This window comes from Sciurus carolinensis, chromosome 1, assembly GCF_902686445.1.
Source record: "Sciurus carolinensis chromosome 1, mSciCar1.2, whole genome shotgun sequence".
NCBI lineage: Eukaryota > Metazoa > Chordata > Mammalia > Rodentia > Sciuridae > Sciurus > Sciurus carolinensis.
The window spans coordinates 30,755,492-30,775,879 of NC_062213.1; the positions used below are offsets into that span (position 1 = coordinate 30,755,492).

The 20,388-nt window shown below is 38.7% G+C and overlaps 1 protein-coding gene across 1 annotated transcript in view; it reads right to left on the reverse strand.

Annotated features, from left to right (window-relative positions):
- Nucleotides 1–20,388, reverse strand: part of Trhr (thyrotropin releasing hormone receptor) — a 34,721-nt gene that overhangs the window by 7,440 nt on the left and 6,893 nt on the right. The window lies entirely within an intron of this gene.

The window sequence follows — 20,388 nt, forward strand, 5'->3', positions numbered from 1 at the left end:
ATTTGTCAAGCAAACCTTTTTGGAATGTGTTAAGGAAAGAATGAGAGAAGTGAAGATGGTCATTATAAACATCTTTTGAAAATTTTGTTGGTAAGGGGAGCAAAGAAATGGAGGACTTGCCAGAGGGGAACAAAGTGTATTGGTTAAATTTATGTTTTCAAAGATGGAAAATAGTACAACTTCTTTGTTTGCATAGGGAACACTTATAGAGGCAGACATTTATGATCCTGGAGAAAGAGAAAGAAGACAATTGAAAGAACTGTTTTCTGGAATAGGGAAGAGTATCCAGGGCACAAATAGTGGGATCTGCATCTCCTTAGGTGTAGACAGGGAATTCATTTTTCAGTATATTCCCTTTCTTTCTTTGCCACATTTATGAGATCAAGACAATGCAAGACAAAATGCCACCTTTCTCATAATCCCTCCAGTCCCTAATGGGGTTTGGACAGCAGGTAATTGTTGAGTTCTTTTGGAATTAACAGAGAAAGTACTTCACGTCATTGAACTGTTTTGTGCTCATGTCCCACTGAGATCTGTCGGACAAATCTTATCATTTCTATTCCATTGGTAAGGAAATGGATGCTGAACTCAGAGAAGCATAGAAATAGACCTTACAGATCATAATGAGCAGCAAAACTAGTTATGGAATAAGGACTTTTGACTCTAGGTCTTGTTTGTTTACCGATAATTATAGATACCAACATATTTATAAGTTGAAGACTTCCACTTGCTGTGAATATCATTTATAAACTATTTGGAAGGGACAATATTGTTGCCAAGAATTATTGGTAAACTTGGAATCCCTTGTGTGTTTCCTGCTTCAAATTGGAGTACTACATTTAGAGAGTACTGATTAGGGGGAAGAAAAGTTGTCATAACAGGGCAGTTAGGAGTCCTTCACACCTTATTTCCTGGGGAAATAAACAAACAAGAAAATTGAAATTGCAAAAAGAATCCAATGAAATAATGGAAAGTTCTATTTCTTGGACTATAGTCCAATTAATAGCAAGTCATTTTATTAGGTTCTGGTTACAAGGAAACTGGGGACATTTTAATTAATTCCCAGAGGTCAGCTTATTAGTCTGTCCAGGAAATCATAAGGTTTTGATTCATGCCTTAGTTCCCTAGGTGATTTAGTTGGAATTCTTGTGCTGATTGAGAAGAACCTCTGAATTTTGATTCTGTATATGATTCAGAAAATTCTGTGTGTGATACGTGCTCTTGCTGTTTCTCTTCATGTGGAGATAAGACTGTGGTAGAGTACTTCTACCACGATGAGTGAAAAAGCTTAGTAGGCACAGAAGAGAGAGTTGGAATTTGCATCCAGCACCTCGGTTTCATAGTCCATTTCTTTCTCTGAGGACACTGGGCAGGATACACGGCTTATATCTGAACCTTATCTAAATTTCCAGGCAATCTCAAATAGTGGGAAAGCTACATGTGTGCTCAGAAAGTAAATTCATGTAACAGGAGGTGACGACCACATCATTAAACTTGTATTTAAAGATTATTTGCCCCTTGTGTACAAAGTGCTTCTCAAGGGCATCAAAGCAGGTTATTTTAATTTTTGAATAGACTCAACATCAATTTTGGATCCCACACTGTATAATGCCAAAGCTGTTTTTGGCTTCATGAACTAAATAAATCAATACCAAACTTCTGTGGCATCTCTGATGTACAAACACTTGGGAGGAGTCTTTAGTACATAAGCCTACCACAAAGTAAGTGCTCAATGCACAGTTGCATTATATTAAGTAAATACTTATTTTTGTCAAATATTAAGATGTAATTGTAGAACTATGTGTGGTTGAGGATTCTTTAAATCAGCAAAGTGCTGCAGTTCTTGCATTTCCTCTGCCTGGAATATTCTCATCTTCAGACTGCACTTCCTTTTGGAAACATTTTTGGGTTAATGAATATGAAACAGACCTTAATAGTCTAATGTCATCCTTTAAAGGGTAACAATACATTCTGTGTTTGGATTCTGTCTGTGTTCTCTGGCTTTCCCCATATTAACAAAAGCATTCTGTGACTAGGGATATTTTGCTCTTAAATAGCCCTCAGCAAAGTGATCAATGGCCTTTTGCACTCTGTTGTATTAATTTGAGCCTGTTGAAAGATAAACTTGACTTGATAATTAAATAAATCTGAATTTAGCCAAGCTTTCCTACTGATTGGGGGCTCTGGGAATTTCTTCTTGCAGATTGCTCTGCTTTGTTTTGACTTATGTCTGGACATTCAGTTTTTAAAAGTCAGCTGTATTCAATGTGGGGCACTTCCTATCTTGCAGTGGGGTTTAAATTTTGAATGATGGGGCCAGAAAGGGGCTTGGAATCAACTCAAAGTCAGTTAAAGTACAATAAAAGTGAATAAAAGCCCGGTGGTGATTCATGGTGGAGAGGTCATGGACGGACAGACTCTTTCCTGTGCATTACTTATGGATTTCTTGACAAGAAGCCATCTAGGGATACTAATGCATGAGTTCTGGTCTCCACCTGTCATTACTAAATCAGAATGTCCCATTCAGAATAGATGTTCTGGCAAGAAATTCAAAGTGTTTTCTGGGCTCTACTCTGATTAAAAATTACATGAAAATATTAGCAGAGATTCACAGTAGAGAAACATTGGTTGCATTGGGTAATGCTTGAAGAAGTAGGCTTAAGGGGAACAGTGGCGATACAGGATTCTTAAAGTATGAAATTATAAGTGTGGGTGCACATAGGGAAATGGAAAAAGCTACTTGCTCCCCCCTCCCCAATTCTAGAGAGTGCTGAGGAAAGCAGGCAGGGCTTTTTCTCAAGAGGAACATTTGAGGGGACTCTGTATCCCAGGGGACCTACATGCAAGGTCACAAGTTGGTGACATTGCTACACAGTACATGATGTGACCCTCTGTGACACCCTCAGTTCTTCAACAAAACAACTAAGCACATCTATACAAGTGTGAAGTTACTTCTTTGGGCAAAGGCAGACCTCTGCACTCAAGTCTGATATAGGATGAAACTTGTAAGTCTGTACTCTCTTTCAAAAATGAAGTTGGAGATAAAAAACATACAAAGAATGGGGAAAAGTGATGGAATTTTGAACTGACCCCCCACGAGTGGAATTGGGGTTCAGTGCTGACATACCAAGATTTCTCAGTGTAAAAGACACCTCAAGTGATTATAAGCCTTGCTTTCTGAGAAACTTTGAAAATGTATGTTGATGGGAATAATACAATATTTTTTTAACATGTTGCAATCTAGAAAGGAAAAAACCAGGATGGAAATTGAAGGTATTTTAATTCAGTAACTTGAATTAGCAGATGGAAGGGAGGAAGAGAATTATGACATATGAAATATTGACCACATACCAGGCAAAGTGTTTGGCATTTTCTTCATAAAAGTCCTACTTTTCCTGCATTTTCCAGAGGATAAGACTGATGTCAGAAAGTTCATATGCTAACGATTGAAAACCATCTTATAAAGACATGTGTATTTGACTTGAATATTTTCTTTTGCTCTTTGCCAAATACCTTGACTTTGGGGAGGAAATACTTTTCCTGATGCTTGCAAAACCTAAAGCAAAACTGGGGCTTAAAGTTTGGAATTGGCAGAGGCTGTCTGTGGGAGGGGAACAGGGACAATGGAAACTATTGCGAATGTCCATACAGGGTTTATGCTGATAGCTCCTTACAAAGATATTCCTATACACACTATGAAATTAAGTCCTGCTGGAACATATTTTTAAAACGTTTTTGATTTCAGGGTTTTTCTGCTAATAGTGGGCAATAGCTTAGAGCTAAGTAACATTTGCAGTCAGCCTCCAGGATTGGAGGTAAAACTTGCTGCAATATTGGCAACTATTATAGTGTGGAGGCTACAGTATCGATTATAGAGTCTGATAATTCAGCATGATGAAAGGCTGGCTTCTCTCCTGTTGCTTAGATGTTTTCTTGTTCACAGGAGGTGGATATTTGGAAACATGCTGAGAAAGGAAAAACTCAGCTGGCAGAACTAGGATTCAAATTACAATAACATGTGAATTTCAAAAAATAAAATGTCATTCTGAATTTGTTATGAGTCATGCCGAAAGAATGGCACAGTTTGTCTGCTGTGGGTTGGGTTCTCCATTTAGCCTTTTCTAAGTCTTCTGTCTTCCAGGTGAATTACTGGTAAGTAGCCAAGCATGAGGAAAAGCCTCCTGTAATACATCTGGCTTTAGTTTCTTACTTTTGCTCTCTAGGGCATGGTTACTACTGCTCCTGGTCATTTTTCTGTTTGGAACCAGACCTTAGAAATTCCAAACTTGGTAGGCTCTGAGCTGGGACTCTGGCTACTAACTGTAACAATTCTCTGAAGATACTGATCCTTTTTGAGGGTGATATTTCCTAACCCCTTCTCTCCCCTGTGCTTCTCTAGCTATGAGTTCTGGTAAGGGTGACACTGCAGACTGAGATACAGCTCCCAGCTGCTAGCACCGTGGGATCTGAGAAATCAGAGAGGGTATTTTAAAATGTAAAATATGAATGATGGAGAGGAAGATGGTGATGGTGATTCCTAACTAGAAGTAAAACTCTCAGTGTGTCAAGTGTTCTGTGGGCATTTAGTTGTCTTGCTTCTAACACTTTTGGACAAAGGCCCTTATGGAGGAACTGAGACTAACTGGGAAGCTTCCAACTCCTTCAGCACCTGTGTCTCTCCCAGGAGAGACAGCTTGTACCATGGCTTGGGCCTGTCTGGAGTTACAGACCTAATTTCTTAGCTGTCCTGAAAGAACTCCTAGAGACAGCCAAGTGGAGGGAGGTATGCTTCTTTCCTTCAACAAACCAAAAATTCAATCTTTTTCACTGACTGTAGCTTTTTGATGAGCTACAAATGTTATTCAAAATCAAAACTCTTGGTTTTATGTTTCACCTTTATTACCCATTATTCTCCAGAGGGTTCTGCATTTAATATGTGAGAAAATGTGCATGAGGATTAACTGCAAGCGGAACAAGAAAACACATTTTAACATGTGGTACACCTTTCTAAGATGAGGGGCTAGTCTGTTCTTCATCCTGTCTTGAAATCTGCCTCCTCAGTAAGGAGTGACAGCTTTATCGCTGTGTGGATCTAACAGGTAGAATGAAACTTCTTTGCCTTATCTGCTTCTAGAAAACCCCTGGCCTCTACAAAGTGTATGAGGCAAATCAGCACTTGCTGGCACTGGCTGTGATGTCAACCCTTCAACACAAATTATTAGTATGAATGATATGATCTCGCCTACTTTGCGGTACTGGTCAGTGATTGAAGCTCTGAAGGCAGACACGCGTGCCTTCTAATGCTAGTTCTGCTGCTTCCTGTCTGTATGAAATCAGGCAAGACATTTCATTCTTCTAAACCTCATCTGTGAAGCATGAGTAGGTGTGAAAAATAAGTGAGGAAATTTCTGCAAAGTACCGGTATAGAGTGTGGTCCTTAATAAATGATAATTAGTTTTGTGTAATTTCGGGTGGGGAGATTTCTCACCGTTGGGGAAATGTGGAGGATGTAATCAAATAATGCAACACTTTCTGATAATAATAATACTTTTTAGAACCCTTAATATATCTTAACCATAGCACCAGGGACCTTATTAAGGTATTTAATCTTTTTAGTATTTGGGGGCTAGAATTTTCTTCATGTTTATAGATTAAAAGAGAGGAGGGGTGTCCAAATAAGTTAATATTTCTTGAGCGAGGTGGGGTACTGATCCTTCCCTGGGCTATTCTCCCTCCTGTCTCCCTCTTTATTCCACCTGTACTCAGAATCACAATCTGGAGAGTTCCTGCTCCTTGACTTCTCTACCTGTGCGTTGTCCCTTTCTCCACTAGCGTGATGACTCCTTGGCGGTCTCTATACTACTCCGCCTAGAAGGAGCAAAGTGAGGGTCTGGCATATGATAGGAGCAATAGATATTCAGGAAGTTAATGAATGAATGAATGAATGAGGAAATCATCCACCAGTGCCCTTCTAAGAACTGCTGACACCTCGGAGTCCCAGCGGTCTACTAATGCTTCCAGCCCGAATTACAAATGTCATTAATGTCTTCTTTCTTTTCTGTTATGTAAGATCTTGATGGCAGGAGTAACGTTTAGTACATGTTTTTATCTATAGCCCTTAAAATAGGGTTTAGCCTTAAAAAAGATAAAAGCTTGCAGTTAAAAATTAAAATCGATGTGTGAAGATTCATTCTCAAAAAGACACATGCTAGATCAGGTAAATTTTGGCAAAGACCATGTTTTCTGAGGGACAGTCTGTTATTCTGTAAAAATTAAAAAAAAAAAGTTGGCTATATTGTTATACAGAACTTAGGGAAATTAAATAGCCAAGGAGATTCTAACTCAATATGATTTATACTGAGTTCATTTCCCGTTACTAGATGTTGATTGATACTATATTAATAAATACCAAAGTGAAACGGGATTTGTTCCCAAAAGGTACAAATCTCATTCTGACAGGTATTTTTGTTCTGTCTTATCTGCCTGCTGTCACATTCAATCATTTGTGGCTTTTCTTTGTAGCAAGTTATTTCTCTCGATGTCATTCTGCATCTTTAGTTTATAAATTTGTCTTTTAGAGCCTGTTGAAGTCAAGGATTCTCAAACATAATGGGCAAAGCATTTTCTTTAGGGGATATAGAATTAAGATGAAGGAAGGGCTGTATTAGTTACTAATTTAGGCTGCTTGTAATAAGCTTGGCATTTGCCTTTTGGGTTATTTATTTATTTAATATGTTTTTGTCATTTACTTATTGAGTACTTGTCATGCACCTGTACCTGTACTAGGCTTATATTTTCACAAATAAACTCTTAAACAGGAATAGTTCAGGAGTCAACACACTTTTGCTGTAAAGGGCCTGGTAGTAAATATTTAAGCCTCTGTGACATTCAGTCACATCATACTAAACAAGTCTGCCATTGTGGTGAGTAAGCAGCCACAGTCAACATGTAAATATATGGACATGGCTGTTTAAGTTCTGTCAACACTTTATTTAGAAAAACAAGCAGTGGAGCTGCATTCGGTTGGCAGTCATCATTTGTCAACCAATGGAACAATTAATAAATCAGAACAGTGACATATGACCTATTTCAAACTACTACTGTGATTTATGGTTATTTTTTTGAGTCCTCTATCTAACTGTCAATGAATCTGTGAGAAATATGAACCAAATATTTGTGGTTCTCAACTCTTGGACCAAAATTTTGATTTAAAATTTGATTTCTCTCGTGACAAAATCGTTGTTAGCATTACCGTTTCACTGATACCTGAAAAATATCATGGTAGCACTGTGCTTTTAAAAATCTTGGAGTCTACTCTTCTAGAAGATGAGGACCTTTAAGAATGATGAAATCAGAAGTCGTGAAGAAGCCAGCACCGGAGGCACTAGGAGAGGGCCCATCTACTGTTAGAGCAGGTGGCCTCCTGGTCCTGCGGAAATTGCTCCCTCAGCTTCTCTTTCACACTCTTCACATCCAGTGGAAAAGCCTTTCCTTTTCCCTAGCAGCCACTTGGGTCTGTTGTCCAGGCTGCAGCACTTAGTGGTTGTTAGACCTGGGGCCGTTACCATTTCCAAGTCACAGTGCTTCCTTCTGCAAAATGGGGACATAAATTTTACCTATTTCATAGGGTTGTGTGTGGATAAATGCAGTGACATAAGGGCTCATGCCAGCACTCAGAACACAGTGAATTCCAGAGAATTGAAAGTTATTTTTGAAACTAAAAATAGAAACTGTCATTATTCATTTTGACTGTTGTGTTGTGAGAAAGGTACTGTCATCTCCATTTTATAAATGAAGGAACTCATATACCACTCACGAATGGTAAATTGGTATTTGAATCAATTGGAAGAGTGTCTCATCCTCTCTCTTCCTAAAAAGTTCTCAGGTGAGGACTGAATAGAGATTGTCATACTCTTTTCTTTTAAAAATAAAGATAGCTAACATAATATTTAGGTAAGGGAACATATCACAAACTTTTCTTGCTTGCTGACCTACCTAATGGAACTTATCCCACCCCTGAGAATATGTCAGTTCTGAATTAGAACACAGAATGCATTTTCTTTTAAAATGAGTGTTAGAAAAAGTTTATGAAATATAAGTGAATAATATCATTAAGGATATACTTCCTGTGCATAAAAGTCAAATGACCTTTGTAGGTCAACCTAGTATTTTAGCATTGCCTCAATGAGAAAAATGGTGGCATTTCAAGCATTAATTTATAAATGACATTTGCCAATGCTTGATTTGATATAGTTTTGATATAGAATCAAAATACCATCACACTTTGAAAACAGGCCATTTAATATCTCTAACTGCCCTATTTAAAAAGATACCTCTCCCACTTCAACATCTCCTTATCCCCCTCCTTGCCCTGTTTTTTCTCCATGATCTTATGTGCTACAATTCAATGCAATATGTGCATTCATTTCTTGATTCCCTTTCCCCTTCCTTCCTTCCTCTTAGAGTATTAGCTCCAGGGCACAGAGATCTTTGTCTTATTTGTTCATTGCTGTTTCCCGAGCCCTAAAGCACTGCCTGCAACATTCAAGCAGGTTTCAACACATTTTTGTGGAAAAAAAGAATGAATTTAATTGTCATCTATAGAAGAAAAAGTTTCCTTTTTCGTGGGCAGATATAGCCCATTCTCTACACTATCTCTGAGATATTAGTACTGAGGGCAAGTGCGTGAGGATGTAGAATATAATGTTGCTGTCAGAGACTTCAAATTAGAGACTGGGATTAGATTCTTTTGCTTTTCAGTTTTTTTTTTTTTTGAATGAGTGACTTTGAGCTCAATGTTGTCAAATCTCAGACCCCTCAGCTTTCAAACTGAGAGGAGAATTATGCCTGTGTCTTAGATGTAAATGAGATGATGTGTGAAAATTCTTTAGCACCCTGCCTGGCACATAGTAAGGGCTGAATAATATTACCTATCATGAAAGTTAATCCAGACTGGAGTCTATGCAAATGGGACAGACTTTTTTCCAGGTCGCATCACTAGAAGATCATCTGAATGATCTGGTGCATAATATTAACTGAAGAATCTAAGCTAGAATGTTTACACTATGATTCTTGAGCTCGAGTGAGAAGGTTTTGAGAAGGGTTGTAAGAAATATTTGGGGGCATTTTCAAGAGTCACCATGCTCTAGAGAGTCTGCACTGTTGGCTGCATCTTTAGAATTTGTGACTCTGCTACTGAGGTTGGAAAAGGTCCTGTGTCTCACTGGTTTTGGGTTGAAATAAATATTGATAACAAATGCATAATACATTATAAAGATATAAAGTGATCATCTCTTCATGATACATGGCAAACATGTGACATATTGGCTAGTTATGACACAAGGAGATGGCTACTTGTTCCAAAGGCTTTTTGCATACAGCATTTTCCCCAACGCTCTGAAGGAATAGTTTTCCAGAAAGTTTTATTTCTGAATGAAGATACTTCTATTTCTATTTCTCTTTAGGGAAAAGTTTCCCGAATTTTATGCTTGCTAATCATCATTCTTCAAGTTGTCCTTGTGACAAATTATTGGTGTTTTTAAAATTTGTTATAATTAGTTATACATGATAATAGAATGCATTTTGACACATCATACATAAGTGGAGTATAACTTCTTATTCTTAGAGAATACTTTACATTTCTCACTGTTAGAAAATAACTTGACTCTCTAGCCTTAAATTTGGAGATCATGTTGGGTCACTTTAGCTGAGGCAGAAAGGTGACCTTGCCAAATGAATAGGATTCTAATGATAAAAGCTTTTTCCAATAACTCATTAAAAGACAGCAGAATTATCTAACAGTGGGCTTGCATTCAGGTATCAGTTGCAAAAATTAGTGGACCTTCCTTTATATTAACACGACTTTCTTAATGACCACTCAAAGTTATTTGAAATAATTTATTATGTCACAGCCCAGAAGTTTATGTTTTTTAAAAAATAATATAAAAAGGGGATCAAGATTGCTTTCTCTCTTTGTGGCATGCATATATGTGGATATTTGTCTCTTTTAAACAATGGGAACAATGTGATTTAATAACGTCTTTTGTTTAATGATTCTGAGGACATGGGTGGAATTGAGGAGGATCTAGCAACAGAGACTGTTGTTCATTAGCTTAAAAGCCACAGTCAATAACGGCAGTTTTCCACCTGCTGAATTTCGGGTCTGCATTGACTTTTGAGTGACTGACAGAGACTCTTTGAGATTGGAGAGCTCCCCTCAGGAATAAACAAACATCCCTGTGATGCAGAAGTGAGAACAGTGCATGGAGAGAGAACATCTTTCTGCCTTTTGCCTTTAGTGCTCTCAAAGGTCTTGGTGAAGCACAAAGAAACCAACAAACTTGCTTACGTAGGAGGTGTCAAGCACTCTTGAGCGTGTTGATCCCTGTTTATTAAAAGAATCTGTACCCCATGATGACACGTCCCTTTGAGGTAAAGTCAATAGCAAAGTGAAGTCAAGAACGGTGGGCAAATGGAGTGTGCTGCTTTTTCCCCAAGACTAATTGCTTCTAAGTGTACTTCCAGAATTCTCCAAAGATAAAGTGGAAAGAACCAAGGTATTGGAGTGGAAGGAAAAACAGATTGTGCACATCCGACATGTCATCTGGGAATGCTGATAAAGGAGGGACCTGGCTCAAAATTGCAAATAAGAATTATTGTCCATGAGATGGTCCTGCTCACAATGTTTTTGAGTAAGTTTTATTGAGGCACAGAGCTTCTATTGATTTGAAGTGAGGTCTTCAGACTGAACTTTTCAGCAAATTAAAAAAAAAAAAAATCACCTTGTTGTAATACATCCAATCTCTTCCAGTCTGGACCTCTCTCCGAAGATCCTTGCCTCAGTGAAGGGGAAGGAAGCGCTGCATGTGAAATTCTGCTTGATGTGGATGTGTCACTCGCTGCAGCAGAAAGGAAATGACCTTGGGGACAATGCCAGCTAGTTTTTGGTCAATTAAATTGTTCACCTGAATATGGTTTACTAGGAATGAGTCCCAGAACAGACCCACCGAGAAGTGTTTAGATATCACTAAGAAGTTCAGATCACCTATCATTTGCTACCTCATCATTTCATTTTTTTCTAAACAGGAATGAGACTTAATTAAGCCTGTTATCTTTGTATCCATCACCTCCTTCTCCCACTTCCCACGATGAACACTTGGGCCTCTCCCAGGTCCCCTCTTTCTGCCATCATCCTCAATGTTCTCCATCTATGACTTTCCATTTTACCATTTGGTAAGAACTCACCACTTTCTGATCCATAATCTAGCATTGATCTGCAACCAGGATCATCCTTATCTCTTTCCCTCTTGTATTCATGCTTTTTTAAAATTTTTTTTTATCCTTTTACTTAATGACACACATTTATTACACATATACTTCCATGTGCAAGACACCGTGTGGCTCTGCAGATGACTCAGTCAATCAGGCACAGTTCCTGCAGAGGAGGAACTGTATTCCTTTTTCCTCCTCAGGAACTGCACACCGTCAATACTGAGTCTCATTCACATATCCACAGATAATTCTTCCCACTCCACTAGCTCTTTCTCATCGAGATTTAAAAGGTTCAGGTTTTTTTTTTCTACCTTAAGTAAATCAAAAAACAATCAAGAATGCCTTGCCTTATTTCTCCATGGTTTGTCTCCTACTCTTTCCAGTTTCCCCCCATCCATTATTCACCAGCTGTATGCAATTTTATTTATTTCCCCCAAGACTTTAAGGAAACTCTGCCCACAGAGATCACCAGTACCCCTTTTGGATGTTTTTTAGTCCTTATCATTACTATTTTCTACTGACCACTGCTGAGATAGTCTCCTCCTTGGGTTTCTGTGACTCTGCTCTCTTCTGTCCTGGATTTCCTGCTCCTTCTGTGGCTATATTTTCTCTCTTTATTTAATAGGATCTTCACTCCATTTTAGCTACTCCAAGGTTTCTATTCCACAAAACCTTCTCCAGTGATTGCATCTGATCTGGTGTTATCTACGAACCATCTGTATACTAATTGTTTGGAGATTTATATCTCCAAGTTTTTTCTTCTGTGCATTAAATCTATATTTCTAACTGTACTCTTGTAGACTACAGACATTTCAAATATAACACAGGCAAAACTAAACATGTCCATTCCACTGAAATCTGTTCTTCTTATTGTCCCTGTTTAGGTAAGTTATATTATTCAATGAAGAATAACCGTAGCTAACATTTAGTATTGCCATGTTCCAGGTACTGTGAGATATACTTTATATATGTTTTTGCATGAAGTCCTAACTCTCTATGGAGAAAGGTACTATTTTACAGATATGCAAACTGAGGCTCAAGGTTATAAATTCACTTGTCCACATTACATAGTCAGGGGCCAACCCTGGTCTGACCCCAGGGAGCTAGATTTTAGAATTCAGGTTCTCAACTATCATACCACTTTCTCTTGATGGCTCTCCAGCGTCAACTTTGACTCTTTTCTCTCCACATCAGCTCACACGGAGTCTATTGATTCTGTTCCAAAATCCTATACTACAGAAAGACCTTATTTCCTGCTTCTCCTTATTTCATTATTCTCCTCTTTAGCTGCCCATCCCTAAGGGGCTGCCGGCAGTTCTCAGAACTGATTGTATTCTTTCTGGACTTCTGGTCTTCAACCGTAGAGTTCCACTGCAGAAACCATCTTCCTTCCCCTCCTCACCTACAACATAATTATTAATTCACAAGGCTTAACTTAGGAGTCCTAGTTTCTAGAATGCTTTTCAGTTGCCTACCTCTCACCAAATCATCTAGGTCCAGAGCCATTAATGTATGCTTTTTACTATAAGAACACTTATTCTTCTATGGGCTTTAATTATCACTTCATTATTCCATGTCTTTGTTCTATCAAACTGCAAACTTCTCATGAGCAGAAACTGTCTTATTCATTTTTTATACTAGTGCCTAACACAATGCCTGGCATATAATAGATTTTTTTAAAAATCAGAGGCAAGGAAGTGCAAATCTGTCCTTTCCTGTTTCACCATCTCCTATAATAATGTGCTGGAAGAGAAAGTAATGAGTTAACCAGACCAATCTTGATCCAGGATAGCACCTCCACTGTGCACTGTGGTGGGTTTATACAGAAGAATTGATTTGATTGCTCTTAACTTATTGAGAGAGATGTCTAATTGATTCCTGAAGAAATCCCTGGAGGTCCATCGTAGCACTTTGTAGTCTTTAGTTAAATATTTCTCTTATGAATTGACCCTCAATCTAGCCTCATTCTATCTTTTTTTGAAAAAATCACAAACGTGCATTCCTTTTTCTCACCCTCTCTCACCCAAATTTTATGTCTCCATAATTTTTCAAATGTTTGCCAAGCAGAATCAGTCACCACATGGAACTCCTATCAGAGGAAGCATGGCAGGACGTCGGTCCTGCACACTGGCAGCGGCTAGAGTCACTTGACTTTACAAATGATCTTTTAAAATTCACGGAGTGCTGTCGCCTCTCCTCTCACAGTGGTGCCAACTCTCTCACTGAATCACTTCCTTGTTTTCTAAGCTAAGAGCTGCTGCCTGCAGAACAAACACCACATTCTCCCAATCTCGTAAATCCCCATAAAACTCAAGCAGCAACGACTCCGAGTGCAGAGGCCCAGCATGCTTCATTTACTCACAGGTACTCCGCAGTTATGTTCAGGATGAGCCATTCAAGGGGCACAGAGAAAGTCACCAGGGCTATTTATGAAGGGTTACAGTATTTTTGTCTCCAAAATATTATTTATATTTAATTAACATGATGTCAAGTGTTTTACATTGTTCATTCTATTTCTTGTATTTATGTCTTTGGTCTTGTCTAATTTTTAGAGCTAATTTAGATTTAATTTTATTCAAGTTCTTTTCTCGTGCCACCACACCACTCAGAAGTGTAGTGTTTGACCCCAGTGGCCAGGCCACGAGTTCTAGTTCATATACATCCTCTTACTCTTTTAACTGCATCTTCCCTTACTCCTTGGCTCATTCTTTTTTCTTTACTTTCCATCCCATCTGCAAACACCCACTAGAACTCTGTCCTTTCCCCACTGGCCATATTTTGAGGGGAACAGTCTTCATTTTTATTAAAGTCTTCAATCCTCTTTTAGACTCTTAAGTCTTATATTCTTCTAGACTGCAGTTTTGTTACTCTGTCCTTCCCTCTTTTTAAATTCAACCCTAGTCATGCCCTCTTTCAGTTATTTTAATGGTTCCCAAATCCACATATCCAATGCTGACCACTCACTCACAATCTAATATTTCCAACTCCCACATGTAATGCCTTATCTTAAATGGAATATTTCTGACAGTATTTTAAACTCTCTTCTTCAACATTATTTTCAATAATTCCACTATTGTCAGTTTCCTGAAAAAAAAATCTTTAGAATCCTATTTGATCCTTCCATTTTCTTTATCTTTTATCTCTAGCCTTTACTAATTTAGTCACTTGACATTATGGTCATAAGCAGCATGAGCACTATGGACACAAAAATGAATGGGTTAATGTTTCTGCCTCCAGAAGGTACAGTCTGGAGGGGGAGGTAGACATTTGAACAAATTTTTAACAGCAATGTGGCAGACCATTCAGTTGAAAGCACAAAGTGCTACAAATGGAAGAGAAAATCCAAACACTGCCAGTGGAGGTCAGGAAAACCTGTTTGGAGAAGTGACCTTCTGGACGGTAGATTGGAAGGTACAGAATGTTAAGACTGGGAGTAAGCACACTGGCTTGGAGGCATGATAGAGTGTATCAGTCAAGGAAATTGCCTGCAGAAAAAAAGGGGAAGGGGTTTGGGCAATCAATCAGGGAGCAGATCATGAATGTTCGAGTACACTCTGATAATGACTTGAATTCAGTGTATAAGAATTTAGAATCTTGGAGACCTTCAGACACAATAGTGATGGTATGGCTTGCATCTTAGATAATTCTGGCAGCACTCTGGGAGATGAGTTGGAATATAGGATTAAAATACAGGGATTAGGAAGCCTCCACAAGCTTGGTAAGGCAAATTTGTACTGTAGCCTTTCTGCTTACAGTATAGAGGAAAAATGATGAGTCCGGAATCAAGGCACTAGCAATAGAAAGGAGAGGTTGGCTATGAGAGGGTTTCAGAAGGAAGGATTCCAGGTATAATAACTTGAAGAAAGTAGGCATATTTGAAATCATCATTTAAGAAATGAAAATAGGGAACTGATTATGGTCCTTCAATAGATGGCAGAGATCAGTGAAGGCCCATTTAGAAGGGAAACTTCCAGGGAGACATGCCACAGTCTACTGAATGTGAATTTCTCTGACGGTGCTCAATAGCATCATGAAGGAACCAAGAAGGTGGGTGTTGATCTTATTGATTTAATCTCAGCGTGTGTGTATGTCCTCTGAGTTTATTTCTTATCTTTCCCTAAGATGAATATTTGACCTATATGCACCACTATTCCTAAGACAGAACATACTTATTTTAATTCTGTGATTTTTTTCCTGTTGAAACTACCATCATATCCTTCCCTTTTACTCTTTATTTGAAAGGGCCTCTCTTCTCTCACTTTCTGTAACTATTTCCATCTCCACACTTCTTTTGTGTTACCATCTCCAAGAAATTTACTTTAACCTCCACCAATCTCATTTTTATTTAATTTATTTTTTTGCTCTCCTAGTTGACATTATGTAAGCTTTATAGAGCAGGAGTGTTGGGTTCTAATCTTTTTTGTTTTAAACCATCTCTTTATTTTGATTTATGTGGTGTTAGGGATTGAACCCAGGACCTGGTGCATGCTAGGCAAGCACTCTGCCACTGAGCTATACCCTCAGCCCTGGTTCAAATCTTTGTTAAACTACAACTAGCCATATGAGCTAGGGCAGGTTTGTTAGCATCCTTGAGCCTCCAACTACTCTTCTATAATTAGTTCCTACTTCCTAGGACTGTTGTGAGGATTATCCTGAGTTCGTTCATGTAAAGCACCTGAATAGCAATAGAATGGTGGATAAAAAGTCAATAATGTCTAGCTGCTGTTATGAGTGTGACTTTCTTTTGTATATTCCAAGGTAGAGTTTCAGCACATAATAGGAACTCAAAATCTTCCTCTAGTATAACTATTATGGTTGGGATGTAAGGTGTCTCCCAAAAACTCATGTGTGAGACAATGCAAGAAGGTTTGGAGGAGAAATGATTGGGTTATAGCCTTAATATGATCAGTGGATTAATCTCTGATGGGATTAACTGAGGTAACTGAGGTGGGGTGTGACTGGAGGAAGTGGTTCATTGGGAGTGGCTATGGGGTATATATTTTGTATCTGGAGAGTGGTGTCTCTCTCTTCCTGCTTTCTGATCATCATGTCAGCTTCTTCCCTCTGCCATGCTCTTCTGCCATGATGTCCTGCCTCACCTTGAGCCCTGAGGAAGGGAGCCAGCCTCCTATAGACTGAGACCTTTGAAATCATGAGCCCCTAAATAAACATCTCCTCCTTTACAGTTCTGGTCAGGTCCTTTAGACACAGCAGCAAAATAACTGACTAAAACAATAACCTCTAAACTACTATATATTTTTGATATTTCATGAATAAGGAGTGAGTAAATAGTATTTAAAATATAGTATGTAATTTAGATGTAGTATGAATTTTTGAGTATTTAGGCATTTCCTTATAGCAACCTTTTAAGTATTATTAGTATCCAATTTTACCCATGAACAAACTAAAGTATCAAGAAATAAAATAACTTACCCAAAGTTATAGAGATAGTGTTATGGTTTGTGTAGTTTGTGTATGAAATGTTCCTCTAAGGTTCATGTGTTGAAGGCTTGATTGCCAATATGACAATGTCCAGAGGTATGGCTTTGGGAAGTGATTGAATCATGAAGGTTCTGATAGCATCAATAGATCAATCTACTGATGGGTTCATAATTGAATGAACTGTTGGGAGGTGGTAGAAATGCTGGGAGGTGGGCCTAGTTGGAGGGAGTAGATCCCTAAGGGTGTGCCTCTACAGGGTATGTACTGTCCCTGGCTCTTTCCTCTGGCTCCCTCTCTTGTGCTTCTCTGTGCTTCCTGGTCACCAAGAGATGAAAAGTTTTGCTTGGCCATACTCCTCCATTATGATGTTCTGCCTCACCAGAAGTTCTGGAGCTCAGTCTCTGCCTCTAGAGTTTGTGCTCAAGCGACTCCAGTGTATGTCCAATGCATGAAACCTCTTGATCTAACCGCAGACTGGGCTTGGAACCTGAACTGAGCATTGTAGAAAAGTATGGAAGCATCGTGGGGAGGGCTTTATGAGTAGAGAAAAATTACATGAGCAAAGTCACAAGATACAAATGAGCTTGGGAGGGATATTCTTGGTGATATGTTTGATTTAGGGGAAGGGGATAAATTAGAAAAGACCATTCCTCTACTTGTATTCTGTGCCATACTTAATAATACCAATGACTGACCCAGGTAACAATCCAGAATTACCTTTAGGAATATCTTTTTTCTTTATCTATCAAATTAATCATTAAATCTTACTGGATTTGCCTCCAAAATATTTCTCATCTACCTTCCTTCCTAACCATCTCTACCGACCCCCTAACTCAAGCCTTCCTTGCTTCTTGCCTGGATTACAATAGCCTCATCCCTGTTTCTCTCAGTCTGGGCTGACTCCATCAAACAAATTTAAGAGCAAAGTTCCCAAAAGTCAAGTTGCATTTGCCACTGTAAGTCTGAAAGATTTTCCATGGTTCCCCAGTGCCTTGAAACCAAATTTAGATGTCGTCAGATGACATGTACGGCATTTCATAGCCCTACCCTGTACTCGGCTTGGTTTTGTGAATGACTCCTTCTGCTGGCGTGAAGGTCTTTGTTTTGTATGCTGACTTGGAAAACACCTACTTATTCTCCAAGCGTGGGAGTGAGTCTTTCTTCATAGGAATTTTTCTGTTCAACAGTCATCAACCCTTTTGTTACCTCTTCTGCACACTGTACAGTCTAACCTCAGGTTTCCCACTAATTTTTAAATGTCAATCTTTTGTATTTCACTATAAGTACCAGAGGTAGTGACAGTGACTATCATTGGTTCTCCAGAATAGTGCTTCTCATGAAATTGGTACTTGATAAATGTTTATTAAAGAGATAATGGATAAGCAAAGCCAGAAAAATGATAAAACGTAATATTTTATAGATCTTTGAAAGTCAGAAGAGATTGGAGATTTTTTTTTGAAAGATGATCATTTTAAGAAAATTAGTCACATGGGACACTAAAATGAATTTATTATCATCTTTATACTTCTGTTCATATTATTTTCCTTCCCTGAGTCGCCTCTGCTCTGACTCACTATCCCTCTGTCCAAGGTAGCTCACAAGAAAGCCAAAAGGATTTTGTATTACAAAGTGAATTATTATCTGAATCTGCAGTGTTTCTAAGTCAGTCTGACCTGTGTGGTGGGAGAAATCTTCCTAAAGTTCTTATCTACTCACTTAATTACCATTACACAGGTTAGTTGCACTTGGGTTAGTTTGTAAATCAAAAGGGATTTACTAAAAGACAAGGATGTTTTAATTTAAACTGGATGTGGATATTACGCAAATAAACAGTGCTTTTTTCAGGAAGCAAACAGTCTTGACTTGACTGAGCCTCTAAGTGTGCAAGCATTTATCTTGTACACTTTCATTTATTACATATAAAAGTTTACATGTTTGAGATGTAGCCACACAAACAGAAGTGTGCTGGTAAATACTTAACAATCTTCTCTCCACCAAAAAGGAGGGCTGGCTGGATCATCACATTTACTGATTTCTCTACTGTAAATAATCCAGTCATAGACAACTTAAGTAAGCATTGTGACGGCACTGTCTGCAGAGTTGGGGAGGAAGACTAATAACCTACTCCTGCAAAGTCTATACTCCTTGTCTGTGTATATACATGTTGGGGAGCCAAGTGTATGCCAAATTCAGTGCAGTAGGTACTGAGAACACAAGGCCTTACTCTTAAGTATGCTAGTGGCTATAGAAAGACAAGACAGGCTAACAATTATGATACACAAGATTTACTAAGTTAGAAACATGCAACATACTGTGAATGCATAGGAAGAACACCTAATCTATACAGTTTTAATTAGGGATTCAGCTATAGAAACCTGCCTGAGAAATTTGGAGAAGTCTTGATGGGGTGCAATGGGGCATAATTTGAATTGAGACTTGAAAGATAATTTGGAGTTTGCCAGATGAAGGGTGTTCCAGCTGAGAGAGCATAGCATGTTCAGAGAATGACGAATAATTCAATGTTACTGGAGCATAAAGTGTAAGTTGAGAGATCATGAAAGATGAAGTCGAAAATGTAGGGAATGGCCACGATCTTTGTTACGGGAAGTTTAAACTCTGGGTCTCAGGAAACTCTAAAATTATTTTGATAATATGTATCTGTGTTGGAGAGATCCCTCAGTCAGCATTGTGCAGAATGACTTGTGAGGAGAGAGGAACGAGAGTTGAAGAGGCTGGAAAGGTGTGTGCTGAATGGGGCGCTGAGAGGTGGTGAACTAGGGTAGTGGCAGTGTGGGTGGAGAAGTAGGTCAGCTACCAGCGCAATCAGCCAGAATCACCAGAACACGACTATTGCTTCGATTTGGCTGAGGAGTAATAGGAGAAAACGGCATTTAGAAGGACTCCTAGGTTTCTGGTAATAGGAAAGAAAGAGGTAGAGGTGTATGAAGGAAAACGATGAGTTTCATTTTGTACCTATTGGATTTGATGTAATTACATGACATCCAAAAAGCAATTGCATATATAGATCAAGAGATGTGTTTTCTAGAAGTACATACTGGGGACTCATAGGTGGTAGATATCAACATGGGTATAGAAGAAGAGTGTAAAATGACAGGGCAAGGCTAGGAGGAGGAGGGAGTGGGCGTAGTTCAGATTTCTTTCCCCAGCTAATTCCCTTCCATAGTCTACTCCAACCATATAGACACTATTCTGAACATACCCAGTCCTCTCCCATCTACTCCTCCTTTCTGTTGAACAGTCTTCCTTCCTTTTCTCCCTATCTCCTCATTGCTCTATTCAGACATTAAGCCCATCTCTTCAGGTGCAGCTCAAATTAGGCACTCCCTCCTTTCACTTTTCCCCTCACTGTGCATATCCTCTTTCATGGAAAGACCACTGTTTACGTTGGTCTTCACAGGATTACTAGTGTACACGGTCAGCATGGAGCTCCTTGCAGGTGAAGAATTTCTCTTTATATCCCCTTGCAGCCTCCACACCTAGGGCAGTGCAGGTGACCTTGGGGTTGTTAGTGAATGTTTAATAATATTGCAGAAGACATTGAATGACCTACTGTGAAATTTTACATGACACCAACCCAGCTCCAGGTTTATACCTTTCCCCTTTCCCCCAGCTTATTTTTAAAAAGAGCAAAGGAGACTAAAATTCTAGTTATAG